Source organism: Anastrepha obliqua, chromosome 1 (genome assembly GCF_027943255.1).
Source record: "Anastrepha obliqua isolate idAnaObli1 chromosome 1, idAnaObli1_1.0, whole genome shotgun sequence".
NCBI classification, from domain to species: Eukaryota; Metazoa; Arthropoda; class Insecta; order Diptera; family Tephritidae; genus Anastrepha; species Anastrepha obliqua.
Window position 1 is genome coordinate 37,399,921 of NC_072892.1, and position 16,185 is coordinate 37,416,105.

The following is a 16,185-nucleotide window of genomic DNA, read 5'->3' on the forward strand; positions in this document are numbered from 1 at the left end:
TCATTGGTCTACAGTAACAAGTCGGCGACGATTTGTGATCTCAGAGCCAATATTGCACGCGAAATTGCTGGAATTTCGGCCGATTTATGCAAAAGAGTGGTCGAAAATTGGGTTCAACGATTGGACTTCGTAAAACGTGCACGCGGTGGTCATGCAAAAGAAATCGAATTTCATACTTAAATGTATATGTTCCAACTCGATAATAAAAAAAAAATTAGTTAAAAAAGTCAAACCGTTTGTGTTTTATTCAAAAAAGTTCAAAAGTTGAAGCGCTCTTACTGAAAAACCCTATATAATAATCGTGGTTTTCGAACTTTGTTAATGGCTTAGTCACCTTTTTTGAACAAGATGCGTGTCTGAAGTACCTGCAGATATTACAAATATCGCTCACATGACAAAACGTTCTGGGTACGATTACCATTCAAAATGTCAATCTTTACGATGGCAGGCAATACCATATTTGATATATTTCTGCAGGTATTGCCACATATTACACAACTTAAAGAGCAACGCCCATATTCGCGTCCCTTCCAAATGCTTCACACGAGCTGTGCTTGAATATGGCAAGTTTTCAATGAGAATTTTCAAGCAGGATCACGAATTCTAAAAAGTTGGCACCAAATATTTTAAGAAATTAAAATTTATATAAAATTGCAATCCTGTTGACGTAAAAGTCAAGGCTTGTGTGCGCATATTTGCATAGCAAAACTAACAGAAACTATGTATGTACAAGTACATGCGAGTATGTAGAGCAACAAGAACATGAGGTAAAAGTTGACGTCGGCATGACAAGCACAAACTGTGACATCTCGAGCGAGGAAGCGAGTGCGAGTGACAATTTAAGTTAACAATAAAAACAAATAAAATACTTGAAAGTCAATATCATACGTTGACATTAACAGTAAAAGAGATGTCAAAGAAGTGGGAGAGCGTACATACCAACATAGCTGAGTAAAGTATGTATGTATGTGATATGCGTGTCTGTAATACATTTTTCTGTAGCTTATGATGAGGTGAAGCCAATTAATAAAACTTGTATGCTAAAAGAGGGCGCGGGCATGCTAAAGCGCAGTTTAACTTGTAACGAAATATCTCAATTATGTTTGATGTACTGAGAATTCTTGTTAAAGCTGAGTGCTAGCGGTTGAATATAACAGGGAAGGTGAGAAGTTGCATGTAAAATCATATTGTGGAAATTTCTTATGTCACAAAAAGTGAATAAGTTGTTGCTGGTAATTGACGCGTAAAAATTATTCCTTAGTTGAAGGTTGCCAACAGAATCAAATGCGCCGCAAGACATTCGAATCAAGGCTTGTTAGGCAGACACACGGTGAGCACTGAATTCAAGAAACTGCTGTTACAACAACAAATCAAATGTTACCAAATTAGTATAGTGACAAAGTGTAGTATTTACCATTTTAAGTGACAAACAAGGAGTGAGCATAAAGCGCTGAGCTGGAAAATTAATCCTAGTGAAGTGTTGTGTGTACGTTGAATGTTAAGGGAAAATGGAATACTTTGATTTGTGGTGAAATTTACTGAATGTGTGTGAAGGTGAAGGTGTTTGCTATGAGAAATCCAAGTTATTAATAACAGGTGGCGCAAAAGTAACCTTGCGATGTTTTTGGCTGTAATTTAAAAAAAAAAAAAATAAAAAACTTTGATTCTTCTTGTGGATTATTTTTATTTGGTCTTTTAATTTTTTTTACATCAAGTCGAGAATATGATGTCATTTAAATGGCCGCCGCCACAGTTGATTGCCATTTGAGCCCTTTTTATGGCATTTTCCATCACTTTGGCCAAAACTTCCGGCGATAGGTCCTCACATTCTTGACGGTTATTGTCTATAAGAGCTGCACGAGTCTGAGGCTTGTTGAAATAAATCCGCGACTTCAAAAAGCCCCACAAAAAGAAGTTTGGAGCGGTCAAATCAGGCGATCTTGCTGGCCAGTGCAAATCACCAAAACTGGAGATTAGGCGCCCGGGAAACGCATCCTTCAGCATATCGGTTGTGGCACGTGCAGTGTGTGCCGTTGCACCGTCCTGTTGGAACCACATGTTTTCCAATCCCAATTCATCAATTTGCGGCAAAAAGAACTCGTTGATCATTGCTCTGTAGCGCTCACCATTCACAGTGACCGTTTCGCTCGCGACGTCTTCGAAGAAAAAAGCTCCGATGACTCCTCCAGCGAAAACAGCACACCATACAGTGACTTTGAGCGGGTGTAATGGCTCTTCGTGGGTTACATGCGGATTTTCAGAAGCGTAAATTTTACTTATTTACGTACCCGCTAAGATGGAAATGGGCCTCACCACTCATGATTATTTTTGATGAAAAATCATCTTCCTCTTGGTGGTGATTAAGGATGGCTTGAGCGTATGTTAGACTCGATTGGCGGTCAGCAGCTAACAGCTGATTCACCGTCTGGACTTTGTACGGAAACATCCTCAAATCTTTTACCAAAATTCGCTGTAAAGACCGTCGACTAATACCCATTTGCGTGGCACGTCATCTGGTCGATGTTGACGGTGCTTCCATGACATCCTCGGCTACAGCAGCAATATTCTCTGCAGAACGGCTACTCCGGGGTCTGCCACGCCTGGCAGCATCTCGTGTTGTACCAGTCTCTTCGAGACGAGTGGCTAAACGTCGCAGTGTTTCACCAGTAGGCGTTGGACGGCGAGGAAATCTGCGACGAAATTCACGTTGTGCCAAAGTCACCGACCGATTATTGGTCAAATAAATAGTCAGCAATATTCCGCGTTCTGGAGCAGTGTAGCGTAACATTGTTTATTAATGTGTATTTCGCATGTGTTTATTACACAAATGTCAAAACAGAACTGACATTAGGGGCCAATCGCAAAATTTATAGCATTTTCTGATAGGAGGATTACTTTAGCGCCACCTGTTATATTGCGGCTGAAAGAACTTGAGTGAAAGTGAAGTGATTAGAGAGAAAACTTAAGATCAACGCAGAAACGAAGCCGTATGATGATTTTAAGAAATTATTCAAAGTGTTTACACTACACTCGCCATAGCAGACGTTCATTGTAATGGTTCGAATTGCTTTGTTTTGTAGCATGCTCCGCTTCTATAATAATAAAAAAAATCCCGTGAGAAAAGTTTGCGTTTTTATTTTCTAAATGACTGAACAGGTTCTTAGAGTGTACTTCAATTGTAGTGTGAAGTTAGAATTTTCCATACGAATACAGTTCATTACACCTTGCGGCCTCGGTAGTCTAGCTTATGTGCACTAGCCGGCCATCCCAGAGGTTGTGGGTTCCAGTCCCACGTAAAGCACGGTCCTCGCACTTTTCCAAATTTACCTACTTTCCCTCTTTCTAAAAAAAAATTCTCATTCTTCAAGCCCAAAAAACTTATCTTTCTCATCCTTACTCTCGCACAATGGTAAAACAAAGAAGCAAAAACAAAGGAAAAACACACAGTTACACAATGCATCAGTGGCGCCAGATAGAGGAAGCGGGCAGTCGCGATAATAGCGCAGACATACCACATTTAGCGAAGCCCTCAACCATCTGTATGATCCTTCTGCCAGAAAAATCTGAAACACAGATGGCGCTCAAAGCAGTAAGAAGGCGTTGTTCCTAAGCAATGACGGGTATTCCCACTACTTAGGTTTGGTAGGGGCAGGCTAATCACCTACCCTGCCAGAAATCAAAATAGATTAACGAAACCAACCCAGGACTGAGGCTTGTCGAGGCCTTATGCTCTCGAGAGGACTGAACAAGGAAAAATAAAACACTTTGCAGGGATTAGTGTAGAGTGAAATATTTCGATAGTTTTTAACAAAAATTTGTAGTCAAGACCACCGGCTGGTTCTCCTTGAACGTAAGTTTTGTTGGTAACTTATGCATAGGGATGGGCATACATATGCATATATATATATTTGGAGCTTGCACTCTTTCCTCCTCCTATTTGTGGCGTGCGTCTTTCTGCAATTTTAAGTCGATTCCGAAAGGCCGATATTTTTTATGAAGAGCTTTTTCATGGCAAATGCTTTCATAGGTCTCCGAGGGACTACCACTATTAGAAGAAACTTATTCTTTTTTTTTTGGTGTTCCACGCTTTCCTACGTTCCCGATTTCCGAATCGTGGTCACGCACCAACCCATTCGGCTGCGGCGGGCGCCAGGGCGGCAATTTAAACCGGCCTTTCTTTCCCGTTCAATTTAGAATTAGATAAACTTTCATACATACATTAGCATATATAAATAATGAATTTTGGTATGGAAACATTTCACTTTTATATTGAGGATTCTTTAGTATTAAGGATTCATTTGCGAATACCAATTCAAATACACACTCGAAAACGAGTTCTAATAGGAATTCAGGGATCGAAGACAAATATGAATACGATTCCGCTTTAACCGGATCCGTAAAAATCGTCAAGCTTAACAATATGATGAGAACGATCAGGCGGAATTCCTAAGTGCTAGAAAAATAAATTTGTATTTATATGTAAGCAGTCGAGGTAGCCGAATGGGTTGGTGCGTAGCTAGATTTGGTAGTGGCCAGGTCGAATTTCCGGAATGAAACAAGTTTTTTCTAATAGCGACAGGCAATGGCAAATCTCCGACTGTATTTTTGCCATGACAACTTTTGGCCTAAGAATATTCAAAAACAAACAAAAAAAAAGTATTGAAATCGGTTAAAAATTGCCTTTTTTAGGATTTTTGAACAACATCTGACGAAAAATCCGCATAGTGAGCCTTAGCCAAATGGGTTGGTATGTGACTACCATTCGGAAGTCCACAGATTCGCGTGCCCGATCACGAATCAGCAGTTGATAGAAAAAGTTGTTTCTAAGAGCGGTAGCTCATCGACAGAGAATGACAAAACTTCGAGTGTATTTCTGCATGAAAAAAGCTCCTTATAAAAAACCATGCGCCATTCGGAGGCGGAGACTAACCGTAGATCCATCATTTGTGGAAAACATCAAACAAACTTCATGGATAGGCACGATATATTTTTTTAAGGTAGCCTCCATGAGCCCCTGACCGAGCGAGTCAATAAGACAATTTTGGTGTCGTTCAAATGAAGCACAAAGAACAATAGAGAATTTGTTCAGGCTTTACCACACCTTCAATGGTGCCTAAATTCCCAAAACAAGGCAACACAACAACAAGGCATGTAGGTAGGTAGGTTAGATGGCAAAAGTACCCCTGGTACACTACAAGTAGCACTTACGTGCCGTTTTGATACCATAATGTGGACCACTACCTGCGAAAAAATGTAGGGAAGGGAAAACCATCTACAGCCAAACCAGTGCTGTTGATGTAGTGGAGGAGAGAAAAGAGATCTAGGCTGGATAATTTTTTTAAGCCATCCCCAAAGGGTACCCTAAGGAATCTCAAGCGCCTAGCGGCCAGAGCCGGACATTTGTAGAGAAAGTGTTCCACAGTCTCTTTCTCTGCAGGATCCCTACAGCTTCTGCAATAGGGGTTGCACGAAATTCCAAACTTCTCCGATCACCCAGTGACCAGTGAACACCGCAATGAGTTTGAAAATTGAATGGCGGGGGACTCTCATCACCTTAAGCGTTCTGTTTACATCGTATTGAGGCCATAGTGTTTTCAAAATAGCACACGATGAGACACATCTCTATCCGTCTTGCGCTTTTTTTAGAAAGAAATTTGTGTAGTTTTCCTTTAACAACGGTCAAGGGGACATCGATGTCTGAGAAGGGGACAGTTGAAACCGGTTCTAACGACCACTTTCAGGCAAACTCACCGGCAATTTCTTTTCCTTCTATATTTCTGTGCCCAGGAGCCGAGATAAGGAAATGTTGCCTGCACGTTCGAGACATTTGAATTCCTTCTTACAGGATGTGGAATTCCTCCTTACAGACGTTTGAGTTCCTCCTTACAAGGCAGAGTCTGAACAGTTCGGTTGTGCAACTATAAGGTGACAGTGAATCGTTCATTCAAGCAGTGCAAGAGAACTCGGAATATGTGATGATTTGACACGAAGACTTCCGAAAGGAATTGGCGGCGGAGCGAACAAAGGCCGAGCGAGCTAAATGGAAGCAGCGATTCGATGCAAAGCATCACATACTAGTGCAGTAAAACGCGGAGATCTGCTTGTGGTGGAATACGTAACTCCACCTACTGGTAGATATATCTCACAAGCTGGATCCGTCTTACAATGAACCGTATTTGGTGTCGAAAGTTTTACTCAACGATCGTTATTTTATTTCTGATGGGGTATTCACTAATGATAACATGAAACCACGATGTGCTAATGGTTTGATAAATGACTACTGCGAAGAGGAGATGAATGATGAAGGAACTACGGAAGGTATCTATAATGAAATCGGCGAGAAATCGCTTAGGGGAGATGGTCTGCCAGGAACGGCCGAGCTGTTAAATACTGCTGGTTACCCAACGACGCAAACCACAGACTGAGAATTGACACAGACGGAAATCGGACTGTTCAGTTCTTGAACAGGAGTTCAAGTGAGCACAACCATATAATTTAAGTGTTACATTATTCTACTTACATTTTCTCAATAGAAGTCGTTTAAAGTGATACCGAGCACACAAGTATGTTGAATATAAACCCTCGGATTATTTTAAAATCAATTTTGTTAGTTAACCGGAGTGTTCGAGCCTAAACAATATTTTGAAGTTCAGATTATTGACCTTCTTTGCCGTCATGGTTTAGTTGATGGATAAAGCGCCTTTCCGGATTACATCTTAAGTTGCTGTTTTTTCTATGGTAGATTCGGTAGATTTATTTAAGGGGTTACAAGAGTTTCGTCGAGTAAATAAAGGCCTATTTTCAATATTTTTTTTTTTCTATGTAGAAAATTATTTATTTAATTCAAACTTTTTTCTGTCTTAAGATATATATTTAAAGAATAATTTCTGAAATTTTCAAAAAAAAAAAAAAATAGAACTCTTCCATTGTGACGTCATTTCCGGTGAGCCCTCGAAAAAAAGGTGTGCCCGCGTTGTCAGCATAACTCCTGACAGGATCATCAAAATAGAAAAGCAAAAATTAGTGTTTTAGTGAAGACCATAAACTCGTGTTTGAACGAAGGAAAGAAGAAAACTAAAAATTGGAAGTTTGGCAGACATTTTTCCAAAAAAATGAAAATTTCGCTCAAATTTGCTTGACAGTTTTTGTTTTTTTATAAGTTTTAATTGAAAAAAAAAAACGAAATTCCTCGTCCAAGCACGAGTAAATTGTATCTCGAACACCTGTGTAAAATTTTATCAAGATCGGTTGAGTAGTTTTCGAGAACATTTGACAACCGACTTTGAAAACACGGTTCAGAGAAAAACGCGTTTAAAGTTTTGAGTAACAATAAAAGTGGCTTGGAGCGCACACCTTCCAAAGGCTGTATCTCCGAAACTATTATACGGATCGACTTGAAAATTTAACATAATATTCTTGAGATGTTGTTGTAATAAGCCAAAAAAAATCAAGGTTTTGAACCCACGAAACCCATGTAACCCTTTAACGCCTGACATTTCAAACCCTTCGCACTAAAGCTTTTCTTCGTATGTACACACATATATAGGCATACTTTGGAACTCCTGGTATACAAATCACTTCCCGAAACAACGAAGAGGCTCACCTGTTTGCTGTTTGCATCTGTATCTACATATTACTCAGCTATAATTTCAATATCATTTGCGTTCTAAATTTTATTGCTGTCTGAAGATGCTGCAAGAAGAAGCATAGTGCTAAATTTAGATAAAAAATAGTGACGTCCACGACCTCCGCAGATTCTAATAAGAATAGTTAGAATAAACTTTCATAAAATACAACTATTTTAACAACAACAACAGCATGGATTAAGGCAGCTAAAATAATTGTAATAAAGCAAACATCAACAAAATTACCACCGCCACTACCACCTTCACCTCTACATCCACGTCCACCATCAGCATCAGCACAATAACAAAAACTAAATGCCAACATCATCACCTTTGTCGTAACGAGCAAATTAATACGAAAAGTGAAGTGAAAAATTGCGCCAACCGAGTGCAACAAAGTGTAGTGTTGTAAGTGATGGTGCCTGCGTGTGTGTGTATATGTACGAGTGTACGTTAGCGTACGAAAATTGCTAATTACCGCGTGCGCGTAGAATGCAATCTAACAAAAAACAAAAAAAAGAACAAAGCACTAACAAAACAAGCGTAAAGGGCAATAACAGCAAGTAAATGCATGTTGCAACAACAAAACCAACTTATGCAACCCGTCTGTAGACGCGACAAATTGCAACAATTTATCAAATATGATGCATTTTTCGCACTCAAGTTGCCGTCAACGCCAAATGTAGTAGCGCTAACGCTAACAATTGTTTTTGTTGTTGTCGCTATTTGCTATTCCATTGCCAGTGGCAACGAGAACGGCAACGGAGACGGAAACGTTAGTTAGTTAGGTGACTGCATTGGCTGCAAAATAGGTTAGTCGGTCTAGCAGCTGTGAATTTGGTTGAGTGTGGCCAGGGGGTGGTTGGTGGCGTTGCAATGATCTCATTTTGAATGCATTGCATTTGTTTATATGTATGTGTGTATGTACGTATATAGTAAGTATTTTCTTTTTTATTGCGAGCGGTTATTACGAGTGTGCGCACCTTTTTGTTATTGCTTTTGCATTTGCTGCCATTACCACTGCTCGCATTATTGTTGTTGCTGCTGTTGCTCTGTTGCTCTTACCAAGAATTATGTTGCTCATTATTTTTGTGGTATGCCACTGTAGTTATTGTTGCTGCAGTTGTAGTTAGCCTTACCCTTCTATATATGTACCCACACATACATACATACATACATAGACATATGTTTGGTTTATAATTTCAATTTTTTTGCTTAGATTTTCGCCTTTGGTGTTGCCACAATTTTGGTGAATGTAATTTTATGCTGGCGCTGAAATATTTAATTAACATGGCTAAAGCGAGTAAATAAATAGGTCGCGAAGCATCAACAGCACAATAGAAGGCCATACAAGCATGTATGTGTGTTAGCACAAGGCCAGCCAAACAATCAAAATATCAGCAATTGTAATGTCAGTTATTCGTAGTATGAGAATGTAACCACGGAGATTGAATAAATGTTAGGCATTTGGTGGGTGCTTTAGGGGGACAGATACCTGTAAACGGCCATATTTTCCCTGATTTTCATTAAAATTATTTAAAATGAAGAACTCAATATATATTATTTTTCAAAAATGGCATACAGTTTATTTATAAATTAATAAATGCTATTATACATATTTTTTTAATCATTTAAAATGGCGGATGTACACTCAATTCTTCCAGGAAGGTCGCAGCGGGGCTTCTCAATCGGCGGGCATTGTAGCATCGGCGTCAGTGACCCGAATACAAAAATCCAAAAATTTGTTTGTTTATTAATGTCATAATTGCTATATGAATTAAAAACAAATGAAAAAAAAAATTCGCGGAACAAAATGCTAAAAAAAAATGAATTTTGGGGCGAATTTTCCTACTATTTTTGCTTCGAAAAAATGATTTTATATTTAATTATTATATTTTCGAAAACTTGTAAATTCACATAGAAAGTAATATCATAAAAAAGATGGGGCAGAATTTCAGGAAGATCGGTCAATAACTTTTCGAGTTATCGTGTACGCCAATCCGAAAAATATAGTTTTGAGAAAAACGCATTTAAAGGCGGCAACGTAACTATACCTCTCCCAGCGCTCGAACGAAAAGAATAGAGTCGTCACGGTTGACGATCTATAATACTCGTAAAAGAAATACTTAAATTTACGTTCTAAAAATTTTTTGACATATTCTTAAGGATTATAAAGCGTTTTTCAGTAAGAGCGCTTCAACTTTTTTTTTGAATAAAACACAAACGGTTAGACTTTTTTAACTAATTTTTTTTCATTATCGAGTTTGAACATATACATTTAAGTGTAAAATTCGATTTCTTTTGCATGACCACCGCGTGCACGTTTTACGAAGTCCAATCGTTGAACCCAATTTTCGACCACTCTTTTGCATAAATCGGCCGAAATTCCAGCAATTTCGCGTGCAATATTGGCTCTGAGCTCACAAATCGTCGCCGGCTTGTTACTGTAGACCAATGGCTTCACATAACCCCAAAGAAAATAGTCTAGAGGCGTCAAATCACATGAGCGCGGCGGCCATTCGACCGGTCCATTTCTGGAAATAATGCTCTCATCGAACTTACTCTTCAACAAATCAATTGTAGCGTGTGCTGTGTGGCTTGTGGCCCCGTCCTGTTGAAACCACATGTCGTCTAAGTCCATACCATTCAATTGTGGCCAAAAATAATCGTTTATCATGGCGCGTTATCGATTTCCATTCACAGTAACGTGGCGATCGTTCTCGTCAACGAAAAAATATGGGCCAATTACGCCGCCGGCATGTAAACCGCACCAAACAGTGATTTTTTCGGGATGCAACGGTGCCTCATGAATCACGTGTGGATTGCTTTCTGCCCAGTAACGCATATTTTGCTTGTTGACAAAGCCATTGAGCCAAATGTGAGCTTCATCACTGAAGATGATTTTTTGGAAAAAAGTAGTCTTAAAGTAGCAGCAACAGAACGATTATTTTCATAAAAAATTTGCACGATTTGCAATCGTTGCTCAAGTGTGTAGCGTTCCATGATGAAATGTATACTAATGAAGTTTACAAATGACAAGCGAAAAATAAAAAAAATTGCGTCGTTCGCCCTCCCTATCAGAAAAAAGTTGAAGCGCACCTATTGAAAAACGCTATATTAACATTTTATGAAAAGAGAGTTTTTTTCGAAATTTTACAGCTATCTCTCCTCTTAAATTACACTGTGCTCCGATTTGCAAATTTTTTTTTTTTGGAGACAAGTCGATCGCGCTTAGTTGGAGCCTTCTAGATCAATCGCGACCTCTGTCTAATCGTATTGGTTCCTACCCATCGAGTAACGGTATTCGAAAATTTCCTCATTTTCAATAGTCGAGGTGTGCTATATGTTATAGTGATCCAATGTTAATAATTTTCAGAATTAACTGAAATTTTATGAAACAAGTGAAGAAATGGTAAATTCAATCAATTGTGAAAACTCAACGTGCGTATAAAAAATTAAATAATGTGAAAAGTGCGCCTTCTAAGAACACCATTAAACGTTTGTACGAAAGGTTTTCGACTGGTGATGCTCTTTCTAATCCAAAGAGGCCAAATCAAAACCGACCAAGGTGATCTAATGAGAATATTGCTTTTGTACGGGCCAGTGTTAGACGTCACCAAGGATATCCCAAAATCGCCGTTCTCAGCAGTTGGGCATTGCTCGGACCACTTTACAACGAATTATCCGCATTGATTTGCATTTATTCCCGTATAAGATTCAATTGACGCAAAGGTTGTTGCCTGCGGACGAGCCTCGTCGATTGGAATGGGCCCAAAGAGACATGGGTCCGTCGAATATGGGCAACCCAGTATTTTGCATTCAACAAGTGATTTTAATCGCGGATAGAAGCACGTGTTGTTAAAACATAAAATGGAATCTTCGAACGCATATAAGAGGCATATTTTGTATTTTGTTTATAAAAGTGGTAAAAATGCAACTGCTGCTGCAGAAATAAACACTGTTCACGGAGAGGATACCGTGAGGGTAAGGACTGCTCAAAGTGGTTTTCAAAATTCCAAAGTGGTAACTGCGACGTGGAGGATGCCCCGCGCGCTGATCGTCCTAAAGTCTTTAACTACGACGCCTTGCTCGAACTCGTGGAAGCTGAGCCCAATTTTACAGTCGATATGATAGCTCAGAGGTTAAAGTCATCGCATGGAACAGTTCACAGGCACCTGGTTCAGTTGGGAAAGGTTTGAAAGCTGGGAAAATGGGTTCCGCATAGACTTTTCGTCGCCAAACTTCAGCAGAGAGTGAATGTGAGTTCTCAGCTGCTACAACGGCTTGAAAATGAAAGTTTTTTGAACCGTATCGTTACTGGTGATGTTAAATGGGTCCTTTACAATAATCCTGTTCGCAAACGCCAATGGTTAGATAAAGATGAAACACCAGAACCGACCCCTAGAGATGGCCTTCACCCCAAGAAGATTCTCCTGTCTATTTGGTGGGATATGGCCGGTATTGGAACCGGCCAGACGATAAGTGCTGGAACCAAACCAGACGATAACTGCTGATTAGCTATCAAACAATCTGCTATCAAACCTGAATGACGCACTTATCAAAAATCGACCGTCTTTAGTGAATGGATGCAACGTTTTGTTTCACCACGACAACGCAAGACCTCATACCGCAAGGCAAACATTGGGCAAGCTGAACGAGCTCGGATGGGAGCTCATGCCGCATCCACCATACTCTCCATACATACACCTTGTGATTATCACCTTTTCCGTGGACTTCAATCCTATATGAGTAACAAGAACTACTCCTCAAAAGAAGCAATAAAAAGGGATATCGAAGCGTATTTTAACTCCAAGGACAAAAGATTTTTTAAGCAGGGAATTAAAAATTTGCCCAAACGTTGGGAAGACATTGTAAACAATGAACGAAAATATATTATTGATTAATAAATACTTTAACATCTTTTTTATTAATTTTAAAACCACCTTTAAAAAACGCACGAATTTATGGACTGACCTGATATTTACATACGTCGAATCTAACTGAGGTGGGGAGCAACACGTCCTGAGCTTAGGCGAGTTTTGTTAAGTCTTTATAGAGATACACACATTTGCCACAAGTAGTCGCGTTACCGCCCTTTTTTTAATTTTACTTGCAACGGTTTTCTGTTTTTGCGTTCATTATTTCAGTAATTTTGCTTAATTTCTGGAAAAGGTATTACTTTTTTTATTTTTTATTTATTTTTAGTTCTATCGGAGTTAGGCAATGCTATTCTTCGATTTCGCTAATTTTTAATACCAACCTACCTTGGATGAAGAGTAATATATGCATTAAGTTTCATTGGAATATATACATTTTTGCTCGAGTTATAGTGCGCACGGACAGATGGTCGTGGATAATTTAACTCCCTTTGGTATATGTATTTACCCTAACTAGTATTAAGTCGTACCTCTATGATTTCTTCTCATATATGTACACTCCGTTAGGTTAGGGTTAGGTTGGTATGGTTGCCCAAGGAATGATCACACTTGGACGAAGAAAAGGATTCGTCCTTTGTGATACCATTTTAAGGAGGTGAGGTGAAAGGGAAAAATACCGATGGGATGCAGGGATGCAAAAAGGACTCAAGGTGATTCCAAGTCTCACAGCATGCATTCCTGATATTTTGTCAGCCTCAGAAGCTCGCACGAGCGTCTCCGCTCCACACGTGGCCAGAAGGATTTCGCGACCTTACACGTTTGTGTACTTGCCCAGCGCTCGCTGCGTTGGCGCAGATCGTAGGTAGTCAGGGGAACCAAATTCTCTCTCTTCGCGGGGAAATCACCTCACTTGTCCCTTGTCTGGCCAGCTTATCCGTCTCACAGTTTCCTGCAACGCCGCTGTGACCAGGAACCCAGATGAGGCTTATGCCAAAGAATTCAGACGCAGTCGAAAGTGAGGTCAAGCATTCCTTGGCCAATTCCGAATGCACCGTCATAGACTCGAGGGCCTTATTGACGCTTGGTTGTCGGAGTAAATATCTACTTTCTTGACTGTTAGTACGCATGTGAGCAGCCAATCAGCTGCCTCCTTCATTGCGGCTACCTTTGCCTGGAACACACTGCAGTGGTCCGGTAACCTAAATTTGAGTCTGATCGGAAGCTCCTCACAAAAGACTCCTCCGCCAACCTTTCCTTCCAACTTCGATCCATCCGTAAACAAGTTCACCAGGCCCTGTCCCCAAGTGTTGCCCTTCGTCCACTCTTCCCTTGAGGGAATATGAGTGGAGAAGGTTCCGGTTGGACTGAACGAGGGTATACACCGATCGTTGACAGAGGGATGAACTCGAAGTTTCTAAGCATGCTTGAGTGCGCATAAGTGAGGTTGAGTTTATAGCTCGAGCCCCTCAGCCTGATTGCGGTACGTGTAGCGGCAATTCTGCCTGCGATGTCTACGGGTACCACATTTAAAATTGCGTTGAGCGCAAGAGTATGAGTCGTTCGAAGCGCTCCACTGATTCCAATGAGTGCCGACCTCTGAACTCTCTCCAGCTTCTTCATCAGTGTCGTCTTCTGTAGTGAGTTCCACCAGACTTTGACTCCATATAACAAGATAATAGTACATTATGTAGCCAATAGTATTATATAACCAAAAAACAACTCTAGGCAAAAGGCCCCATCTTTTGCCAATCGCGCCCTTGCACCCATACAAGGCGATTGTTGTCTTCCTCACTCTTCCCTCAATATTGGGCTTCAATGTAAGTTTGCTGTCAGGATAATACCTAGGTACTTCACCTTGTCAGAAAGCATCAGAGGAGCGCCCCCAAGTGAAGGAAGTTGAGCTCTGGGTATTTTATATTTCCTCGTAAATAGGACGAGCTCCGCCTTAATAGGATTCACCGACAGGCCGCAATCTGTTGCCCATCTAACTAACGATTATTGCCACGTCATCCGCGTAGGCAACCACCCTGCAGCCCCCTTACACCAGTTTCTCTAGCAAGTCACTTACGACAACAACCCAGAGGAAAGGCGAGAGAACACTGTCTTGCGGAGTGCCCCTACTCATCTGCCGATGGATGGAGATGCCGCCCCATTCTGCCGCGACAGTTCTGTAGCCAAGCATTTTATAGATAAATCTGATAAGGTCGGTTTTGACCCCCAGTTTACGCTGAGGCATGCTGATTGCCTCCGTGAGGACGTTGTTAAAAGCCCCCTCAATGTCGAGGAAGGCGCCCACCGCAAGCTCCGTGTGCAGGGCAAATTCCACCGATCTAGCCTTGCAATAAACATGTTGGGTATGCGACAACCGACCCCGAGGAATTTCGCTTCTTATGCGCAGGTCAATCAGTCTCTCAAGGGTTTTCAGCAAAAAAGATGAGAGACTGATTGGCCTGAAGTCCTTAAGGGAGACATGCGAGCTCTTGCCTGCCTTGAGTATAAAAACAACCCTCACGGCCCTCCATGATCTCGGTATATAGCCCCTGGGTACGCAGCTCGCATAGATAGGGCTCAACCAACGGCATGATACCTCCACAGATTTCTGCAGTTGTGCAGGAATGATGCCGTCAGGACCATTCCGTTACAAAATTATAAAGCCACCACTATTTTTTGAAATCAAATTATATTTCATACTACAACAAAAATCATATAATGCAAAGTTTGAAACCATGTACGCAATTCTTAAAGATTGCATCAAAACTTTCAGCTTTTTAAGAAGCATTTTTTAAGTTTTCTAGGTATGTATTTTTAGCCCATTGAATTTTAGGACAACAATGCTATTTTATCATCCCAGAAAAAATTCTAAGCATTCTGGTTAAAAAGTTTAAAGTTTTGATAAAATTTTGCAACAATTTGTTCTGGTATGAAATAAATTAAAAAAAAAAAATACTGGTGTTTTTACATTTTTGTAACGGGGTGCATATAAGAAAAGACTAAGGAGTTAATAATAGGTAGTGCAGAGTAATTATTTAAATAATTTTTTTTATAAAAATATAGTTCATTCTATAACAAAAATCATATGAATCCAATTTTCAAAGCTTCCGAAATATTTATAAAACCAATGTAACCAATTTTTCATTAAAATTTCATTAACATTTTTAAATTTTTAATCGGAATTAAAAAAAAAGTGGGTACGAAGTTTTATAGCCCATTAAATTTTAGTGTAATAAAATGTAAGTTTAAATGGCAGACAATTTTCGAGTATTTCTAATAATTTTTTTTCCTGACAATATGCGAAATTTTTTATGAAGAAAACACGCAAAATCGTTAGTGGAAAAAATTGTCAGAAATCTTGTCGCATGTTTTGTTAATTTTGCACATAATTTGTAAGTTTGATTTATGTGTTTTTTATAGGACAGTGAACTACAATTTTCATAAAATAATTATTAAAATTAAATATCAAAAAAAAAGTGCGTGTAGCGTAGTACACATGACAGAAGTGAAACTTTCAAGGCAGACAAAGAAAGAGGGAGAGAGCCGAGAGAGAATGAGATAGAGAGAAAGAGAGAAAGAGAAATACATTCACAACATTTGCAGAGAATACAAATAGACAAAATTTACAAAAAACGGAGAAGGGTCAACCGGTGTAGGCAAACAGCGGACACAAATCGTGGCAACAACGCGCA

The 16,185-nt window shown here is 39.8% G+C and overlaps 1 protein-coding gene across 1 annotated transcript in view; it reads left to right on the top strand.

Annotated features, from left to right (window-relative positions):
- Positions 1-16,185, top strand: part of LOC129235973 (uncharacterized protein DDB_G0288805) — a 33,845-nt gene that overhangs the window by 5,281 nt on the left and 12,379 nt on the right. The gene's annotated exons all lie outside the window — the stretch shown is intronic.